Genomic DNA, 16204 nt, shown 5'->3' on the forward strand with positions numbered 1-16204 from the left:
GGCGGGCGGGCGGGCGGGCGGCGGGAGCGGGAGGAGGAGCGGCCGCCGCCGCCACCGCCGCCGCCATAGAGACTGTAGCCGTGGAGACTGTTACTTACCAACGGGGACCAACACGCAGCAGCCGCTGCTGCCGCCGCGGGAGCCGCTGCCCGAACTCCCGGCCCGAACTCCAGGTGACCGATGCGACCGCCCCGGGCCCGGCCCGACCGGGGAGTGCGGGGGGCGGCGGGGATCCGGATCCGGGGGTCGGGAGGCAGGCGGCGCAGCCCTCGCGGTTCACCCCAAACGTCCGGGTTGGCGCGCCCGCGGGACCCGTCTCTTCACCCCAGTTCCGCAGGCGCGGCCGAGTTTGGGGTGGCTGGGAACGACCCCCCGACCTTTTACCCAAACTCGGGGGCAAGTGGGAACCCATCGCCTCACTTTTCAGAAAACTTCCTGAGTTGGGGGCCCCCCGAGATCCTTCTCTCACTCTTATCTCAAAATCCCCGAATTGGGTGTTCCCCGGGACCCCTCAAACTTTCATCTTCAAACTCCCTGAACTGGAGCTTCTGGGAACCTCTTCTTACTTTTTTCCCCCCAAATCTTTAAATTGGGGGCGCCCAGGGAACCCCTCTCTCACTTTCTCTCAACTTCTTGAAACCATCTCAAACCCTTACCTCAAACTCCCAGAATTGGGGGCTCCTGGGAACCCTCCTTCTCTTTTGCTCCCCAAATCTCTGAAATTGGGGTTTCCCGGGGCCCCACTCTCACTCCTAACCTCAGACTCCTGAATTGGGAGGGCCTGGAAGACTCGTTTTCACCTTTGCCCCAATTTCCTGGATTTGGGGTTTCTTGGGGACCGTCTCCCAGAATTGTGAGTTTGTGGGCTCCCCTGGAACCCTTTTCTTACTGTTTACCCAAAAGTCGTTGCTCTTGTCTTGGGAAAAACACCCCCCTCACTTTTCCGCCACAAACTCACTGAGAATCGAGAATGAGAATTGAGAATCGGACTTCCCGGGACCGGTTTCTCACCTCTTTACCAAAATCCTCGTAGTTAAGGCTATTCGGACACTCCACCCCTCCCTCCCATTGAACCCCACATTCCTGAGTTTGGGGGATCCTGGGTCTGCCAGTGCTTCCACCCCGCTGGAGAAGCCCCTTCGTACAGCTGCAGTTCCCCTATTTGGACTGATCTCCAAGCGAGAAGAGTTTCACCAGAAGTTTTTTTTTTTTTTTTAATGTATTAATTTATTTTGTTTAAAAAGCCTAACTTGTGGCCCAAAACTGCTCGGTGACATTTTCTCCTGAGATTGTGTGAGTGCGTGTATGCTTGTGAATTTAAACCGCACCCCTGAGCCCCCCTCCCCCCGAAGCGCACTCAGGCACACACACACACCGACACACGGGCACACACGCAGACACACACACACACACACACACACACACACGCACAGACCACAGACACATACACACCCCAAATACTCCATTCCTTTCCTGTCCTGAGAGAAGCCAGGGGCTCCCTCCCGATCGGTCCCAGTTGGCTGTTCTCACTGGTGCACTAGGAAAGTTAGGTTTCCCGATCCTAGTGGCTATTTCAAGGGCCCCTGGGGCCGAAGTGCCCCTGCCATTCCAGTGGAGGCGGGGGTGGTTCACTGTCCTAATTTTAACCTCCTGGTTGCCCTACAGGAATGAGGGAGGGAGTCCAGGTCTGCGTCCTGATAGACCTCCTGCCGGCTTCTTGGGTGTTTTCATTATGCAGCCCCCCAACATATTTGCTCGCACACACACACACACACACACAACCATTTTCTTGCTCTGCGCAATTAACCAGCAGTGCAGACTTTCCTGCTTTTCCCCTCCCAGTCAGCTTTATCTCTGCAAATCCAAAATATCAAACCTTATGCAAGACTCTGGATTTCAACTAAGATCCCCCAACGAAATAATTATGCTAATATAATGACCCAGACGGCAACAACAAAACCTTTTTTTTTTCTTGCACATATTGTCAACATGTTTTTATTCTTTGGCTTCATGCTCTGAAACATTATTTGTGTACTTCTATAAAGACCCTTACCCTCCACCCTGGGAGTATCAGCGCTGGCTATGTGTTCTTTTCCCCACTCAAGTTTAAAAATGTGAACCCACCCCTGAATAACCTTAGAGATGGCTTCTCACCTGCCCTTGCCAGAGAAGTGAGAGTGTATGGTGAGCGCCTCCGCCTCCCTCTCCCCTCCCCGCCCACCTCCCCTTCTCCCCACCCCCCAAAGAATCCAATTTCCTTAGTCACTGATCACTGCTAACTTCGCCAGCCAACCGGCTTGGTAAGCCAACGGGCTTGGTAAAGTATCGGAGGGGACTTGGTAGTTTTTAAAAAAAGATTTCCGATACATGATGGGCAAGCTAACTGCTTCTGTGATCCTGTGATATTTGGCTGATTTAGGCCGGAATGAGTTCAGAAACAGTTTGCTTCTTCAGTAAAAGCAAAACTGAATTATTTAGCCTTTGGGTACATTCCTCTTTTGTGCCAGATAAATTGCCCAGACACTCCAAAGGGGCATCTGGGAGCAGGGGGACAGAGTTATTAATTACACCAAGCAACAGAACGAGTTCTTTGAAATTCTGTTGATATTTGCATTCTGGGTGAAGGACATATCATTACTTTTTTTTTTTTTTAAGATTTTATTTATTTATTTGAGAGAGAGGGTGCTCCCGTGCACAAGCAAGGGAGGGTGGAGGAAGAGGGAGAAGCAGACTCCCCGCTGAGTGGGGAGCCCGACATGGGGCTTGATCCCAGGACCCTGAGATCATACCTGAGCTGAAGGCAGCTGCTTAACTGACTGAGCCACCCAGGTGCCCTGGGACATACGTGACGTTAATATTCATCTTTTAACCATGTTTATCACCAAAGCACGGCTGGGACAGAGCCATTCACCAGAAATGAAGATGCTGGGAAATTGTTTACCTGGATCTCATTCCTTTGAGCTAATTTGTAGTTTCAGATTCGAGTTAAAATTAATTCATATTCGTCAATATTTAATTAATTGGACTTCAGTTAATATTATAATTGAGTCAAAATTTTGAATGTACCAGTGGGATTTTTATAGGTCCTTGTGGTGGTTGTGCTCGTAAAATTGCAGGGCCAGTAGGAGCCATGTCTTATCATAATATATTTGACTCTTTTTAATTAACTGCGAGGTGACCACTTATTTAAATAATGTGCCCCCTCCCCCAACACCTACTTATTTGTAAAATGTGAACTATTTAGAAGGCAAGGAAAGTTCACAGAGAAATCATCTTGCTAGTTGGGACCCTCGCCAAACTTGGGGGCAGGAAGGTCTAAGTCCTGATCCAGTAGCTGAAACCAGGGGTTTCAGATGCACCCAGCAAACACATCCATATTTCCGCACCAGGCTGTATGAGTATCCCCACCAAATGGGTAAATAAAGACCAGAAACAGCCTCAAGCCAGTTCAGGTCAGATTTTGTCTGTGTCACATTTACAAAAAAAATTTCCAGTTTTCAGAGCTTTTTGGATATCAACATTGTTAATAAGGGATTGTGGACTTACGTATTTAAAAGGGCCTTTTGACTCCCTTTCTGTTATTTAAAGCATGAGTAGCTCCGTCACAAGCCAAGTTCTCTAGACATGTGCCTGGCACAGAGGGTGTGCTTAATTTGCTGAATGAGTGAATGAATGGAATATGCATTGGGAATTAGAGAGGAAACTAAAAACCTCCTACGTGCTTCTCGGAGACCGCAAGAGCAGCAAAGGAATTCTTACGGGGGAGAAAAAAGAAGAGAAGGAAGACCCAGACTCCTCCTTGAAGAGAGGAAGACCCAGAATCAAGGGTGTGTGGGATAAGGAGTAGGTGATGGAGGATGGGGAGAAGAGCCAGGGACAGAGCCTGATGGGTCTGGGGATCATTCGGGTTCGGGAAGCGTGGCCTGCCTAAGAGAACGAGTAAGGTCTTTCTAGCAGAGAGGTCTGTCTGGCTACTCGCTGGACGCATCCAGGTGCATTCTGACAGGCAACCTAAACAAGATGGCCAAACCGAGTTCCCCGTGGGCCCCACAATCTGCTCCTCCTGGCCCAGCACCCCCTTCGTGAGCATGAGCTGGCTTCTCCTGGTTGATCGGGCCAGAACTTTGGAGTTGGCCTCTTTCTCGCCAGCCGTCAGCAAATGCTCCCAACTCCACCCCACCCGTGGAGACCTAGATCTGACCATGCTTCACCACCTGCACTGCCAGCCCCTGCTCCAGGCCGCCGGCGCCTCCTACCCGGATCATCCCAGCCTGTTTGTTAACCTGGCAGGGGTGGGGGTGGGGGGCATATTACTTTCTGTTGTGTTTCCCTCAGCTCAGAACCCTCCCACGACCCCCATCTCACCTGGAGCAAAGGCCAAAGTCTCTTCCCACCCTGGGCCTCTCCACCGCAATTCTCTTTGGCCTCATCTCTGACACCGATCTCGTTCCTCACTCCACTTCAACCCTGCAGGCCTCTTGGGAGTTCCTCAAGCCTTCTGCCTAGAAAGCTCTTCACCCAAGTAATGGGGGGACTGCTCCCGCCCTGTCTTCAGGCCTTTTCTCAAATGTCACCTTCCCGGGCCACCCATTCAAAAGGGACACACACTTAGCCTCCTTCCCCTCTGTCTCTTTCCTTAGCATTTGTCACTCATGTGCAGACATAATGACATAATGCACATTTATTTTATTACCACTATCCGGCCCCTCATTAGAAGGTCAGCTCCTTAAGGGGAGGAAGCTCTGTGTGTTTTATTAACTTCTCTTTCCTCCGGGCTGAGCACAATTCTGGCGCTGAGTAGGCAATCAATATTTGTTAAAGGAATAAATAAACAGTTTCCTGCCCACCTATGAGGGAGGCCCATCTAGAAATGGGGAGTCGCTCCTTACCTGCCATATGTCGCCGCCCATGGGTCTTGGAACAGCTTGGGTTGGACAAGAAAGGGCTTGCTCGAGGTGTCTCTGCTGCTTGGCTCCGGGGGCTCCAGGTAAGGTGTGGCATCCGTGAACTACGTGATCAGACCGGGGTGGCCGCTGTCTTAGAAATACCATTTATCATGGTGTAGCACCGGGCCTGGCCCAGAGTCGGTGCTCCACGGGAACCGACTGTTTACTCTTCTATCACCATTGTTACTATTCGGGAGCCAACGAGCAGTAGCGGCCTGGGTTTCGTGTTCTTGCTTGGGTTTTCCACCCCGTGCAAGCGCCAAGGGGGCATTCGGGAACTGTGTTTTGCTTGATGGAGCGCATGAGCCTCCACTGTCTGTCTCAGGCGGGGGCCATGTCCTTCCGTGAGTGTAGACATTCCCTGGGACGAAGATACCGTTCTGCAAGCATAGGCGCTAGGCAAAAACACCACCAATGAAGGCAAGTGGCTGGAAGCAACCCCCCTCTCCCAGGCCCCGTGCTGGTTGCGGCCGAGGCCTGTCTGCACCCAGTCCCCCCACATCACCCTCTCCGGTGGGCTCTGGCAAGTGGCCAGCTCTGCCAGCAGAACCGAACTCAAGAACACTTGGCAACTGGTTTCCCTTCTCTGCTCTCGCTGGCTCATGGGTGCCATCCTGGTCGGAGTCTGGAAACCGGCCACTCAGAGGTGAGACCCAGCCCACTCTTCATGCCAGGACTCGAGTCAGGCCCTCAGGAGCTGACAGGCTGGCCCAGCTCCTGGCTGAGCTTCCCTTCGCTCTCCCCGAAACGCATTCCTGCCTTATGATACACAGGTTTTGTGCGTTTGAAAACCCTGCTGTATGCCTGGCAGCACCTTTTTCTTATTTTCAATTTTCTTGAATCCGATGACTTTCTGAGAAATAGAGTTGACTTCCCAAACCTGTAGGTGGTACATACAGCAAGGGGGGATCGGACGCTGTGAGTCAGACTACACCTGCCGTAGTCCGTGTTTAAAAAATGGGGGGAATCATATAACCGTTAAAAATACATCGTATGTTATTGAAGGCCTGGTACAGTGATTATTTTCACTTACTCTGTAAGGCAGCCCAGACATGCCGTAGGCAGTAAGCCTGTAAGACTAGGGTCTCTGTGGTTATTTTGAGTGTGTGCATGTGAGTAAGAGCTAGGCCACTGGGCCAGGGTTGCCCTTCAGGAGGTGACAGTTGAGTTGAGACTGAAAGGAGGAGGAGGAGCAGCCGTGTGGAGGTCAGAGGAAAGAGCCTCCCAGGCATGGGGTGGAGGTCAGGTGCAAAGGCCCTGTGGCTGGAGGACACAGCTGGGCCTGGTCAAGGCAGAGAAAGGCAACCATGAGACTGATGGCGGGTGAGCAAAAGGAGGAAGGCAGAGGCCTTCTAGACCTCTGACATCTGTTCAGTCATTCACTCATTCATTCTTTGGAGTCAAGCACTAGCCTCTGAGTATACAAAGACCAAAAGCAACTAGGAGAAGGAGACAGTCTCAAAAGTGGTTGTGCTAGACGTCCCTGTGGGGCAGGCGGTTGGGTGGGGACCCTGGTGGCATGGCTGTGTTTTCAGGAACCTGCAAACACCTCCTGCCAGCGGTGGACAGGGTACAAGGGAGATGAGGTGAGAGAGAAGAGCAGGTGTCAGCAAACTCTGGCCCTCAGGTCCGTTCCAGCCTGCGGCCTGTTTCCGTGGGTAAAGCTGTATCGGAACTCGGCTGTGCTCGTTCACGTACATACCACTTCTGGCTGCTCTGCAGAGCCGAGTAGTCATGGCAGCAGCAAGAGGTGACCAGCAAAACCTAAAATGTTTACGCTCTGGGCCTTTATAGGAACAGTGTGCTGAGCCCTGGCTGGACGAGTGGGGCTTGTGTCTGGTGCTGGACTGAGACAGTGGGAAAGTGGCTTTGTGACTGGGCATGATTTTGGAGGGTGCGTCATAGGGCTTGGAGTCTGGAGTCATAGTCCAGGTGAAGGGCGACAGGGGCCTGCCTGACAGCACAGGCCAGGGGGCGCTGGGGAAGACAGAACAGCCCGGTTCTCAGGGGCTCGGGGACTTAGTCCGGGCCAGGGGGCGGGGAGGGCGAGTCCCAGGTGTCTGACACTGGGGAGCCGGTGCAGTGTGTCACTGTGGTGAGTCAGGGACCACGGGAGAAGCTGGTGTCGGGCAGGGGAAGTAATGAGTTCAGTCATGGGCTTGGCCGGCTTGAGGTGTCTGTGGGACATCCGGGTGGGGACGGCTTTCCAGTAGGCAGCTGGGTTGCAGGGTCTGGAGCTGACCAGGCTGGTCCCGGCTAGGGGTTAGCATCTAGGAGCCGTCAGCATACAGATGGTCCTTTCAGTCACGCAGTTGGAGGAGACCATCCAAGGAGAGGGTGTAGAGTGAAAACAGAAGCAGGAACCAACGAGGAGTCAGCAGAGGAAAGTGGTTTTTTGTAAATTGTGGCAAAATACATGTGACGGGCAATTTGCCGTTTACCCGTTGTTAGTGTGCAATTCCGCGGTATTGAGGGCATTCGCGATGGCACGTGGCCATCCCCACTAGTTCGAAAACTCCTTCGTCACCCCAAATAGAAGCTCTGGTCCCAGTAGCAGAAATGCCCGGTTCCCTCTCCACCCTCCTAGGCCCCTGGTAATCTTTCATTTACTTTCCGTCCCTCTGAATTTACCTCTTCTAGATGTTTCGCGGAAGTAGAAGCATAGAACTTGGGTCCTTTTGTGTCTGGCTTTTCTCGCGGCGCACAATGCCCTCTAGGTTCATCTGCGTTGCAGCGTGTGCCAGAATGGCTTTCTTCTTTATGGCTGAATGATATTCCAGGCTGTGGATGGGCCACACTGCGTCCACCCACTCGTCAGCAGGCACGTGGATTGTTGCCACCATTGGCTACGGTGACAAATGCCGGACAGAGGAGATTCTGAAGGGATTCCGAGACGCAAGGGGGAGCGAGGCAAGGACCGAGCCCCAGGGAGAGCGAGGCCCATAGAGACCAGGAAGATGAGATGAGGACAGCCCGTGGAAAGAAAGGAGGAAAGAAAGGAAAAGGGCCAGTCCCCACCAAGACAGAAGGCCCGGCTCACGAGCGCCTGTCTCCCCCGCCCACTGTTGAAATCACGCTAGTGATAGTCCGCTCCTAGAGTTGCAGTCACACCTCATTATGCTTATATTTTTACAGTGCTAACTGCTTATCTTTTAGAAACAGTGCCATGTTTCCAGGATACGTTTCTGTCCAAAAGGTGATCTGTGGGGTAAGGCCTCGGGAGCAGCGGCCCCCAGCATGAGCTGCCCCCAGATGGGTGCTCGTGCTCCACCCCAGCCGGGAGAACCCAAGGAAAGGGCCGGGCAGTGCTTTCCCACCCCTCCCGTCCTCAGAACACACATGGATGTAGCCTGCTTTGAGAAAAAATTGATTTGGAACCCCAGACTCACGGAAAATAGCCTAAAGTATGTGCTTCTGATTTTTAAAAGAATTTTTCATGTTCTAGAAGAATTCACCTTCGTGGGGACTTCTGTATGTGAATTGCTCTCTGGCGGTCTCTGTCCATTTGGCAAATAGGTGTGGGCCCCCAAAAGCCAGCATCTGAGGAGCTCGTGCTCGGTCGAGTACTTAAGTGTGTTCATGTAGCCTCATGGGCGAAGTTAAGACAGTTGAAGATGCTACGGAAATTTGAGGTGGTCAGTGGCCGTTGGCAGCTGAGCTGCCGTTGAAGCATGAAGGGGAGATCTTTCAGGAGCTTCTCTGTTGTGTGAATCATGGCCTGGTTGTACTGGCAGCTCTTAAAATGCCCCACAGGAGTACATAGAAAGTATTTCTGGAAGCCCCATGTGACTCGATTCCTTGCCGGTCTTACTTCACACCTGGGCGTGCATCTATCCGCCGGATGGTGCCCTTTGGGGACACTGGGGGGGGGGGCAAAACAAAAGCAAAGGTCCCTCGATTGGCGGTGATTTAACGTAACAGACTCCAGGATGGGGGGTTAGAGGCGCCGCAGGGCAGCGACATGGTGACCCCACCTACCCTCCCTCCTGTGCCCCTCGGCCGGCAGGCTCCCACTGGTGGTCTGCACAAGCCTAGCGTCTGTCCTCATTCTAGCTGAAAGGGTGACCGGAGTCCTCGTCCCTCCCCTTGCTGTGGGCAGGCCCACCGTCCACCCGCAGCTCTGGAAGCAGTATTGCTCCAGGGCTGAGGAGCAAGGAGCACGCTCCGCCGTCACCTCCTGTCCATGCGCAGAGCTGGGCTCCCTGGCCGCCGATTCTCCCAGCCTGGTCTCCCTCCCACCCACCTTGCCTCAGCCCTTCTGGGCCGCGTGGGAGGGTTGCATGAGCCTGTTCTGCTCCCAAAGGCCAAACCCCCAGGCCTTCTCTGTAACCACCTGGTGTTCAGCTTAGCGTTCAAGGCCGTTTCCGGCCTCAGCTCCCTTGCATCGCTTCATCTTTCAGTCCTCGGAATGGACTCGCCAAGCCTTAACACAGGTCTCACGCTTTTGCCTGCCCTGTCTCTGAACTGTCGTTTCTACCGATGAAAATCTTTTCTAACAGGACTCTTCTCCGGGGCTGTCTTACCAGGGAAGGCTGAGACCTGACGTAGCGAGCCGAGTGGGCAAGTGTTAAGACCAGGTTTCTCCAGTCTCACCGCTGTTGCCTTTGCACATTGCAGGATGCTGAGCCTGATGGCAGCGCCTACCCCTTACCCCCAAGTCGTGATAGCAGCTGTGTCTTCAGGCGTGTCCGAATGTCCTCTGCGAAGGCAGAGTTACCCCCTAGTTGGGGACCATGGGATTCATCGGCCAGAAGTGGCATGAGTGCTGAATTGCCACAGCCCAGGGCTCCTTGGACATGTAGTAGTGATTTATGGAATGTTCTCGATCGTGAGCTCCTGGAGGACAGGGGCAGCGGTGCCTGCCACACTTCCCACGGGGCTTCACATTTACTGCGTGAGTGACTCAGATGCCGGAGCCCCGAGTTTTCTTCTGAGAGTGAGGCCCACATCAAGTAATGGCAGCCTTTGGTTTTAGCAAAAAGCAAACATCATGAAACCCTTGCCTGAGATCTGATAGCCTTAAAAATGCCATGTTTTGATTCAGCTGAGATTAACATTCCAGTCCTTTCGACATGTAGCTTTCCTTTACCAAATCCCCAAAGAAATCTTAATCGAAGGCCCTTACCATTCACTGACTCCCCTTTTTGCTCAGCTAAAATTGCAAGTCACATTCTTTTCCGAAAGTGCAGGGGTCTTATTGGGGAATGGAGCCTTAGAACCCAACCATGGCTGGGTCCCCTTGCCAGGAGCTGTGTACACAGTGGAGAATATTAAATGCCTCGTTCTGCGTCTAAGCCAATTGTAGCATCTTGATTGATACCTGTTGTGCTTTGGAACTTTTCAAAGATTTCGCTTTGTTAAAAAGTTGATTTGAAACAAATCTGGTCATCATGCCTGCCAGAATTGTTTCATCCCCAAAAGGTGGCACTCGCATTTTGTGCAGGTTGAAAAGCCTGCCCTGCTGTGCTGGAGGAAGCAGTTACTGGGGATCAATAGAGTTGCATAAAGCTGGCTCACTTTGTAGGTAAATACTTCTAACCCTGGCTCGCTTCCTAAAAGATCCATTTCGCCAGCGCTGTTCCCCCGTTCAGGAGCTGTTCCCATCAGGAGGCGCTGGTTCAAGGTCATGGTTCAAGGTCATGGCCCCTGGTGGCAGTGGCAGCGGTGGTGGCTGCAGTGGTGGGTGTGTAGGGGGTGAATGTGGAGGGAGGCTCATCTGGCTGAAGGCACCCCCCCTCCCGTGGCCCCTTTTCCCTTTTCTCTTTGAAAGTGTAAACATGAGTGAAGTACCCACTGCACTGCCCAGGCTGGGGAGACCCTCCCACTTCTGAAGTTTCTGCCACAGAGCTCCAGATTCTAGTTAGATCGTCATGTTTCTTGTTGGGAAGAGAAGTAACTGTTAACGCTGGTCAAAACAGATCCAGTTCACAGGCTGAGATGCACTTCACGTTGAGAACAAGGTCCCCTGTGTTGTTTGCCGGTAGAGACCCTCAGATAACTAACTGTACGTTCACTTGTCCTGTCCCAAAGCTCTTAGCTAAAATGACACATGCCATCCTTTAACATGCCATTCACCTCCTCAGAGCCGTGCCAGGCCTTCCAGGGCTTTAAGGGTTCTTGTCCGAGGGAGCTGGAGACATTTGGACATGGGACGTATTTTTATGCGGCCATTGTTCGTGTGCTCCTGTGACACCTGCTTCCGTGGATCTCGAGAGTTTCAAGCGGAGGGCCTGTCTTCTGCAGCCGGGGGGTGGGGGGAAGGGGCCCGGCAGCCCGGCACCCCTGACAAATCCTGGTGCTTCAGACCAAGGAAGGAGGGTTTTTCGAGAAAGGCAGAGGGTGGCGGATGGGGCAGGGAAGAAAAAGCAGCTCCCCGGAGGGGACAGCCAAACTTTAGAAGTCGTAACTGTTAGATCCCAAGGTTATGTTTTAAAAATAAAGGGTTGCCACGGCCTCACACCCTGACCACCTACCATATGCTTGGCATTTTACACACGTTCCTCCTAACCCTGGCACGGCCCCAGCAGGGTCAATAGGATCACCAGGCCTGGACAAAGGTAGAAACGCTTCCCAGTCCCTTTGGGGGTGGATAGCGGAGAAATCCTTCCTCCTGCTAAACCCAGCTCCGCTTCCCTTTCAGCTGCAGTGTGAGCTCAGTCGAGCTCAGTCGAGACTCCTCTTCTTTGTAGCTTTAGAGATGGTTGCACCCAGGGCCGGCGAGGACCGCCGGGCTACGAGTGAAGGAGGCACAATTATCCTGGTACCATCATCTCAGTGGTCAGCTTTGAAGGCCGGGGTCCGCCTGCCTTCTCCCCCTCTCTGGCACCCCACTAACCACTGCCCGCATGTCTCATTTGGATCAAGTCCCCCCCATTGCTGCTCGTGCTGTTCTTGTTTAGATCCTCTGGGGGAGCTTCCGACCCCTGCCCTTGGGAGGGGGGTGGCACAGCCCCACTGTTCCGCCTTCTCCTTCCGAACCTCTGATGCTCCACTGCCCTCAGCAGTGGCCTGAAGCTGTTGCTGCTGCTGGTGGGGGTGCTGGGGTGACGCATGACGTCTCTGTGGGACACCATGGAATTATCAGTGTATTAAATTAAATGACGGGCACTCGCAATGTTTTTATTAAATAAAACGTGATTAGATTATAAAATAGGAGAGTGGCATACGTTAGCCACCAGCAGCACATGTCCTTTAAAACTTCTGCCGTCAAACCTGGCACAACAGGCTGACTCAGGGTTTCCCAATAATGCGGTACTCGTAGAGTTTGTTGTGTTGTTTACTGCTGGTCACTAGCAGATAAGAGGAAACCCGTACCAAGGGCTTAAGAAATATTTGTAGGGCAAATTGTCTTTAATTGGAGAAATATACCCATTACATATTTTTCTGCAAATCAGCACAAGTGCTGTTACTTTACTTGAGCAGAGAAAGCCGGCAGAATCTTTTAGTATTCCAAGAAAGTGGGGCGGAGGGAGGTTCAGCAAACATTCTCCATAAAGGACCAAATAGTAAATATTTTAGGCTTTGTGGGCCAACAAGGTGTCTATTTACAACTACTCACACCGGTGTCAACTACAAGTAAATGAATGGGTGTGGCCACGTGCCAATAAAACTTTATTTACAGGCACTGAAATGTGAATTTCATATAATTTTCATGTGTCACAAAATATTTTTACTCTGATTTTTTTTTATAGCCATTTACGAATATAAAGACCATTCTTAGCTTATGGGCCATGCGGCACCAGGCGCTGGACTGGGCGGGACTTAGCTGGGGCGTGGGCCATGGTTTGCTGACCTCTGCCCTGTGGGATGCAGTCCAGGAGCTCCACCCGACATTCCCAGCCTTTCTCTGGGTGGCGCAGCCTGTTTTCCCCAGGAGTCCCCAGCCAGTGCCCTCTGCTCTAACCAGCTTGGTGTCTTTGCCCTTCTGCCACGGCACACGCCCTCTGTGCCCAGCTCCTGCTCTTGAACTAGTCCCTCCTCCCCGTTTGCCCCACCCCACCGCTGCCGGGGTAGGTCCTGCCCCTCCCATAGGGTCCGGGATGGGACATTTCCAGATTCCTGCCCCATGTTTATGGTGCCATGTCCCACCTGGAGTCTGTACCTGTCACCTTTGCCACATAGCAGTTACTCATGTGGCTCCTTTTCTCTCCTGAAGTGAAAGGATAGAGACCATGTCTTGCTGTCTCTGTGGGACACCAAATAGAGGAATTACTTGTTGAACTGACCCGAGTTCTTACCAGGTGGAAATCTTACCAGGCTCTAACAATCATCTTGTGTACTTTCTAGGAGAATAGGGCTTCATAAGATATTTGTGAATTCACAGTTTGGTAATTTATTCTAGGAGCGTTCTAGATCACAGTTGTCCAATAGAAACATAATGCGAGCTGCATGTGTAATTTAAAATCTTCCTGTAGCCACAGTTAAAAAGTAGGAACAGGTGAAGTTAATTTGAATAATGTATTTTATTTAATCCAATATATCCAACAAAATATTGTTATTTTAACATGGGATCTACGGGAACACATTTTTTTTTTTTTAAAGATTTTATTTATTTGTTTGACAGAGAGAGACAGCCAGCGAGAGAGGGAACACAAGCAGGGGGAGTGGGAGAGGAAGAAGCAGGCTCCTAGCGGAGGAGCCTGATGTGGGGCTCGATCCCAGAACACTGGGATCACGCCCCGAGCCGAAGGCAGACGCTTAACGACTGCGCCACCCAGGCGCCCCTTCGGGAACACATTTTTACTGGGACGTTTCGCAGTCTTGCACGCCAAGTCTTTGAAAAGCAGTGTCTGTGTTGCACTCACAGCACATCTCAGTTTGGACGAGCCGCATGTCAGGTGCACAGTAGCCACAGACGGCCTGAGGTGTCCAAACGAAGACAGATCCACAACGCTTGGGTCATCACTGTTCTTCTAAAAGGTGACCGCTGTTTAAGCTACAGACCGGCGCTCAGATCCTTCCCAGCTCCCGCGGTCTTAGGTCACTCCCAAGCTGTGAGCACAGGCCCACCCGACTCCAGGGTTTTCCATTTTGTAAAGTGGTTGTGGTTGGGCTTTGCACGTGGGTGTCCCCTCCGGGCCACTGAGCGGTTTGACCCCAGACCCTTTCAGGACTTTGGGATCCTTCTGGGCAGTCCCCAATAAGTCTTTCCTTCCTCTTTTACGTCAGGGAAATCTTTTCATTGTAAAGCCTCCAAAGAGTACCCAAAAGTGTAAAGGAAAAAAAGAGCCCCTGGCTTCCTTCTTCTCTCTTCCTCTGCCCCTCCCACCACTAATACAGTTCGGTATGGATTCTTTTAGATATTTTGTATGCACATAAAACGTGCATGCTGACGCTTTATTATTTTTTAATTGAGGTGTAATTCATATGCCGTAAAACTCCCCCTTTTATAGTACATAGTTTAGTGGTTTTTAGTATATTCACGAGGTTATAGAATCATTACCACTGTCTAGTTCCAGAACATTCCATCACCCCAAAAGGAAATCCTGTCCCCATTAGCAGTCCTCTCCCACCCCTCCCCCGCCCCTGGCACCCACAAGCCCCCTTCCCATCCATGGATGAACCTGCCTGTTCTGGATGTTTCGCACACATGGAATCACACCCTGTGTGGCCTTCTGTGTCTGGTTCCCTCCCTGAGCGTCGTGTGTTTAGGGTCCCTCCACAGGGCTGTGAGTGTTGGCACCTTGCTCCTTTTATAGCTAATATTTTTTCTTTTTAGAAAAAAAGGATCACGTTATGCCCACTTTTCTGCACCTTCTCTCTCATCTAATACTTAGTCTGTATCTTTCCTTACCATTGTGTGTGTCGGCTCCATTCCTTCTCCTAACTGCGTGAGATCCCGCTGTACCGCTGTGCCCCGAGGTGCTTAATTAGCGCCATATCAAGGGCATTGGGTTTATCCTTCTGCACTTTACCAACAATGCTGCAGTAAACATCCTTGTCCAGTGCATTTGTGCACATGTGTGGGATGTTTGCAAATTCCCAGAAGGCGAATTGCTGGGTGGAAGGGACTTCCTTCCCTTTGCATTAGGTTTCTTTCACTCACGTTCATGCGCCAACCCTGCAGGGACGGTGACTTTGCATGTGTCCTTGCCTGCACAACACTGTCCCCGACATGTCCTCTGCACCACCTCCTCCCGCTCCCACCCACACCGTGGGCACCTCAACCAGATGCCTGTCCTTTCCCCTCAACTCCCCGTCCCATCCGGAGAATAGCAGGCCACAGAACTTTGGGCAATCCGGTGAAAACGTGTGCCCCCCACCCCCAGAATATGCACAGTGAGCAAAGCCATCGTATTCAGTCTGCCATTTTGGAGGTCCTCAGACCCCTGTCACCTCTCTCCGGGCCAGCCCCTTCCGAAACTTGTTCCCCGTCAATTCCGCTCTGCCCAGTTCCCAGCCCACAGGTGGCTGACTCAGCCCCAGTCTGTCACCGTGAGCTGCACCCGTGCCCGCATGTGCCTCTGGGGGAGGCCCAGCCACCCGGCCGGTTTGTGCCCACACAAGTTCACGATTATTGCCCTGCCTCTGAGCTGAGTCTCCCACAGCAATGGCATTTTCCCGCCCCTTGGAGTTCCCTGCTGACACACCGTTCCAACGAGAAATCCAGTGCCCTAATCACAGAGAAGGTTATCCATCCTTCACCTGAGCTTTCCTTCCACTTTAAATGCAATGGGTCATATTTTCCTTCCTTCCTTCCTTCCTTCCTTCCTTCCTTCCTTCCTTCCTTCCTTCCTTCCTTCCTTCCTTCCTTCCTTCCTTCCTTCCTATTTTTTAAGTAGGCTTCACACCCAGCGTGGAGTCCAACGCGGGGCTTGAACTCACGACCCTGAGATCAAGACCTGAGCCGAGGCCAAGAGTCGGATACTTAACCGACTGAGACACCCAGGTGTCTCATCCTTTTAACATCCTTTGAGATTTCTGAGACACTAACCTGATCTGGTTTGTCTCTCTTCATGCTTGGCGTGTGTAGAATCTTCTAGAAACTACCCACCCTTTCTCCAGTGGTAATATTCACGTAGGGCTTGGCCAGAAAGTCTGTAATTCTCTCAACTCCAAAACTGGGCCCTGTCCTCACTTCGAGTCCTAGTGGCAAAGCATCTGTGTCCAGCTGCCCATTTCTCCCTCGTGCCCCTCCATTGGTTCATGCCACCCGTCTAACCAAATGTTTCGGCATTTCTAAAACAGACTTCCTTACCCCTTTGGCTCCCTGTCACTGGAGCTTTCCAGATAGAAAGTCTCTTAGGGAATGTGTGCAA

The 16204-nt window shown here is 52.0% G+C and overlaps 1 protein-coding gene across 2 annotated transcripts in view; it reads left to right on the forward strand.

Moving 5' to 3' along the window:
• Positions 1-6: 6 nt before the first annotated feature.
• RFX2 (regulatory factor X2) overlaps positions 7-16204 on the forward strand; it is a 92534-nt gene continuing 76336 nt past the window's right edge. For both annotated transcript variants that reach the window (XM_040629496.1, XM_040629498.1), the window contains exon 1: positions 7-173. The gene's annotated coding sequence lies outside the window, so the exon portion shown is untranslated. The remainder of the gene's footprint in view (positions 174-16204) is intronic.

This window comes from Ursus maritimus, unplaced genomic scaffold, assembly GCF_017311325.1.
Source record: "Ursus maritimus isolate PB19 unplaced genomic scaffold, ASM1731132v1 scaffold_14, whole genome shotgun sequence".
In the NCBI taxonomy this organism is placed as follows: Eukaryota; Metazoa; Chordata; class Mammalia; order Carnivora; family Ursidae; genus Ursus; species Ursus maritimus.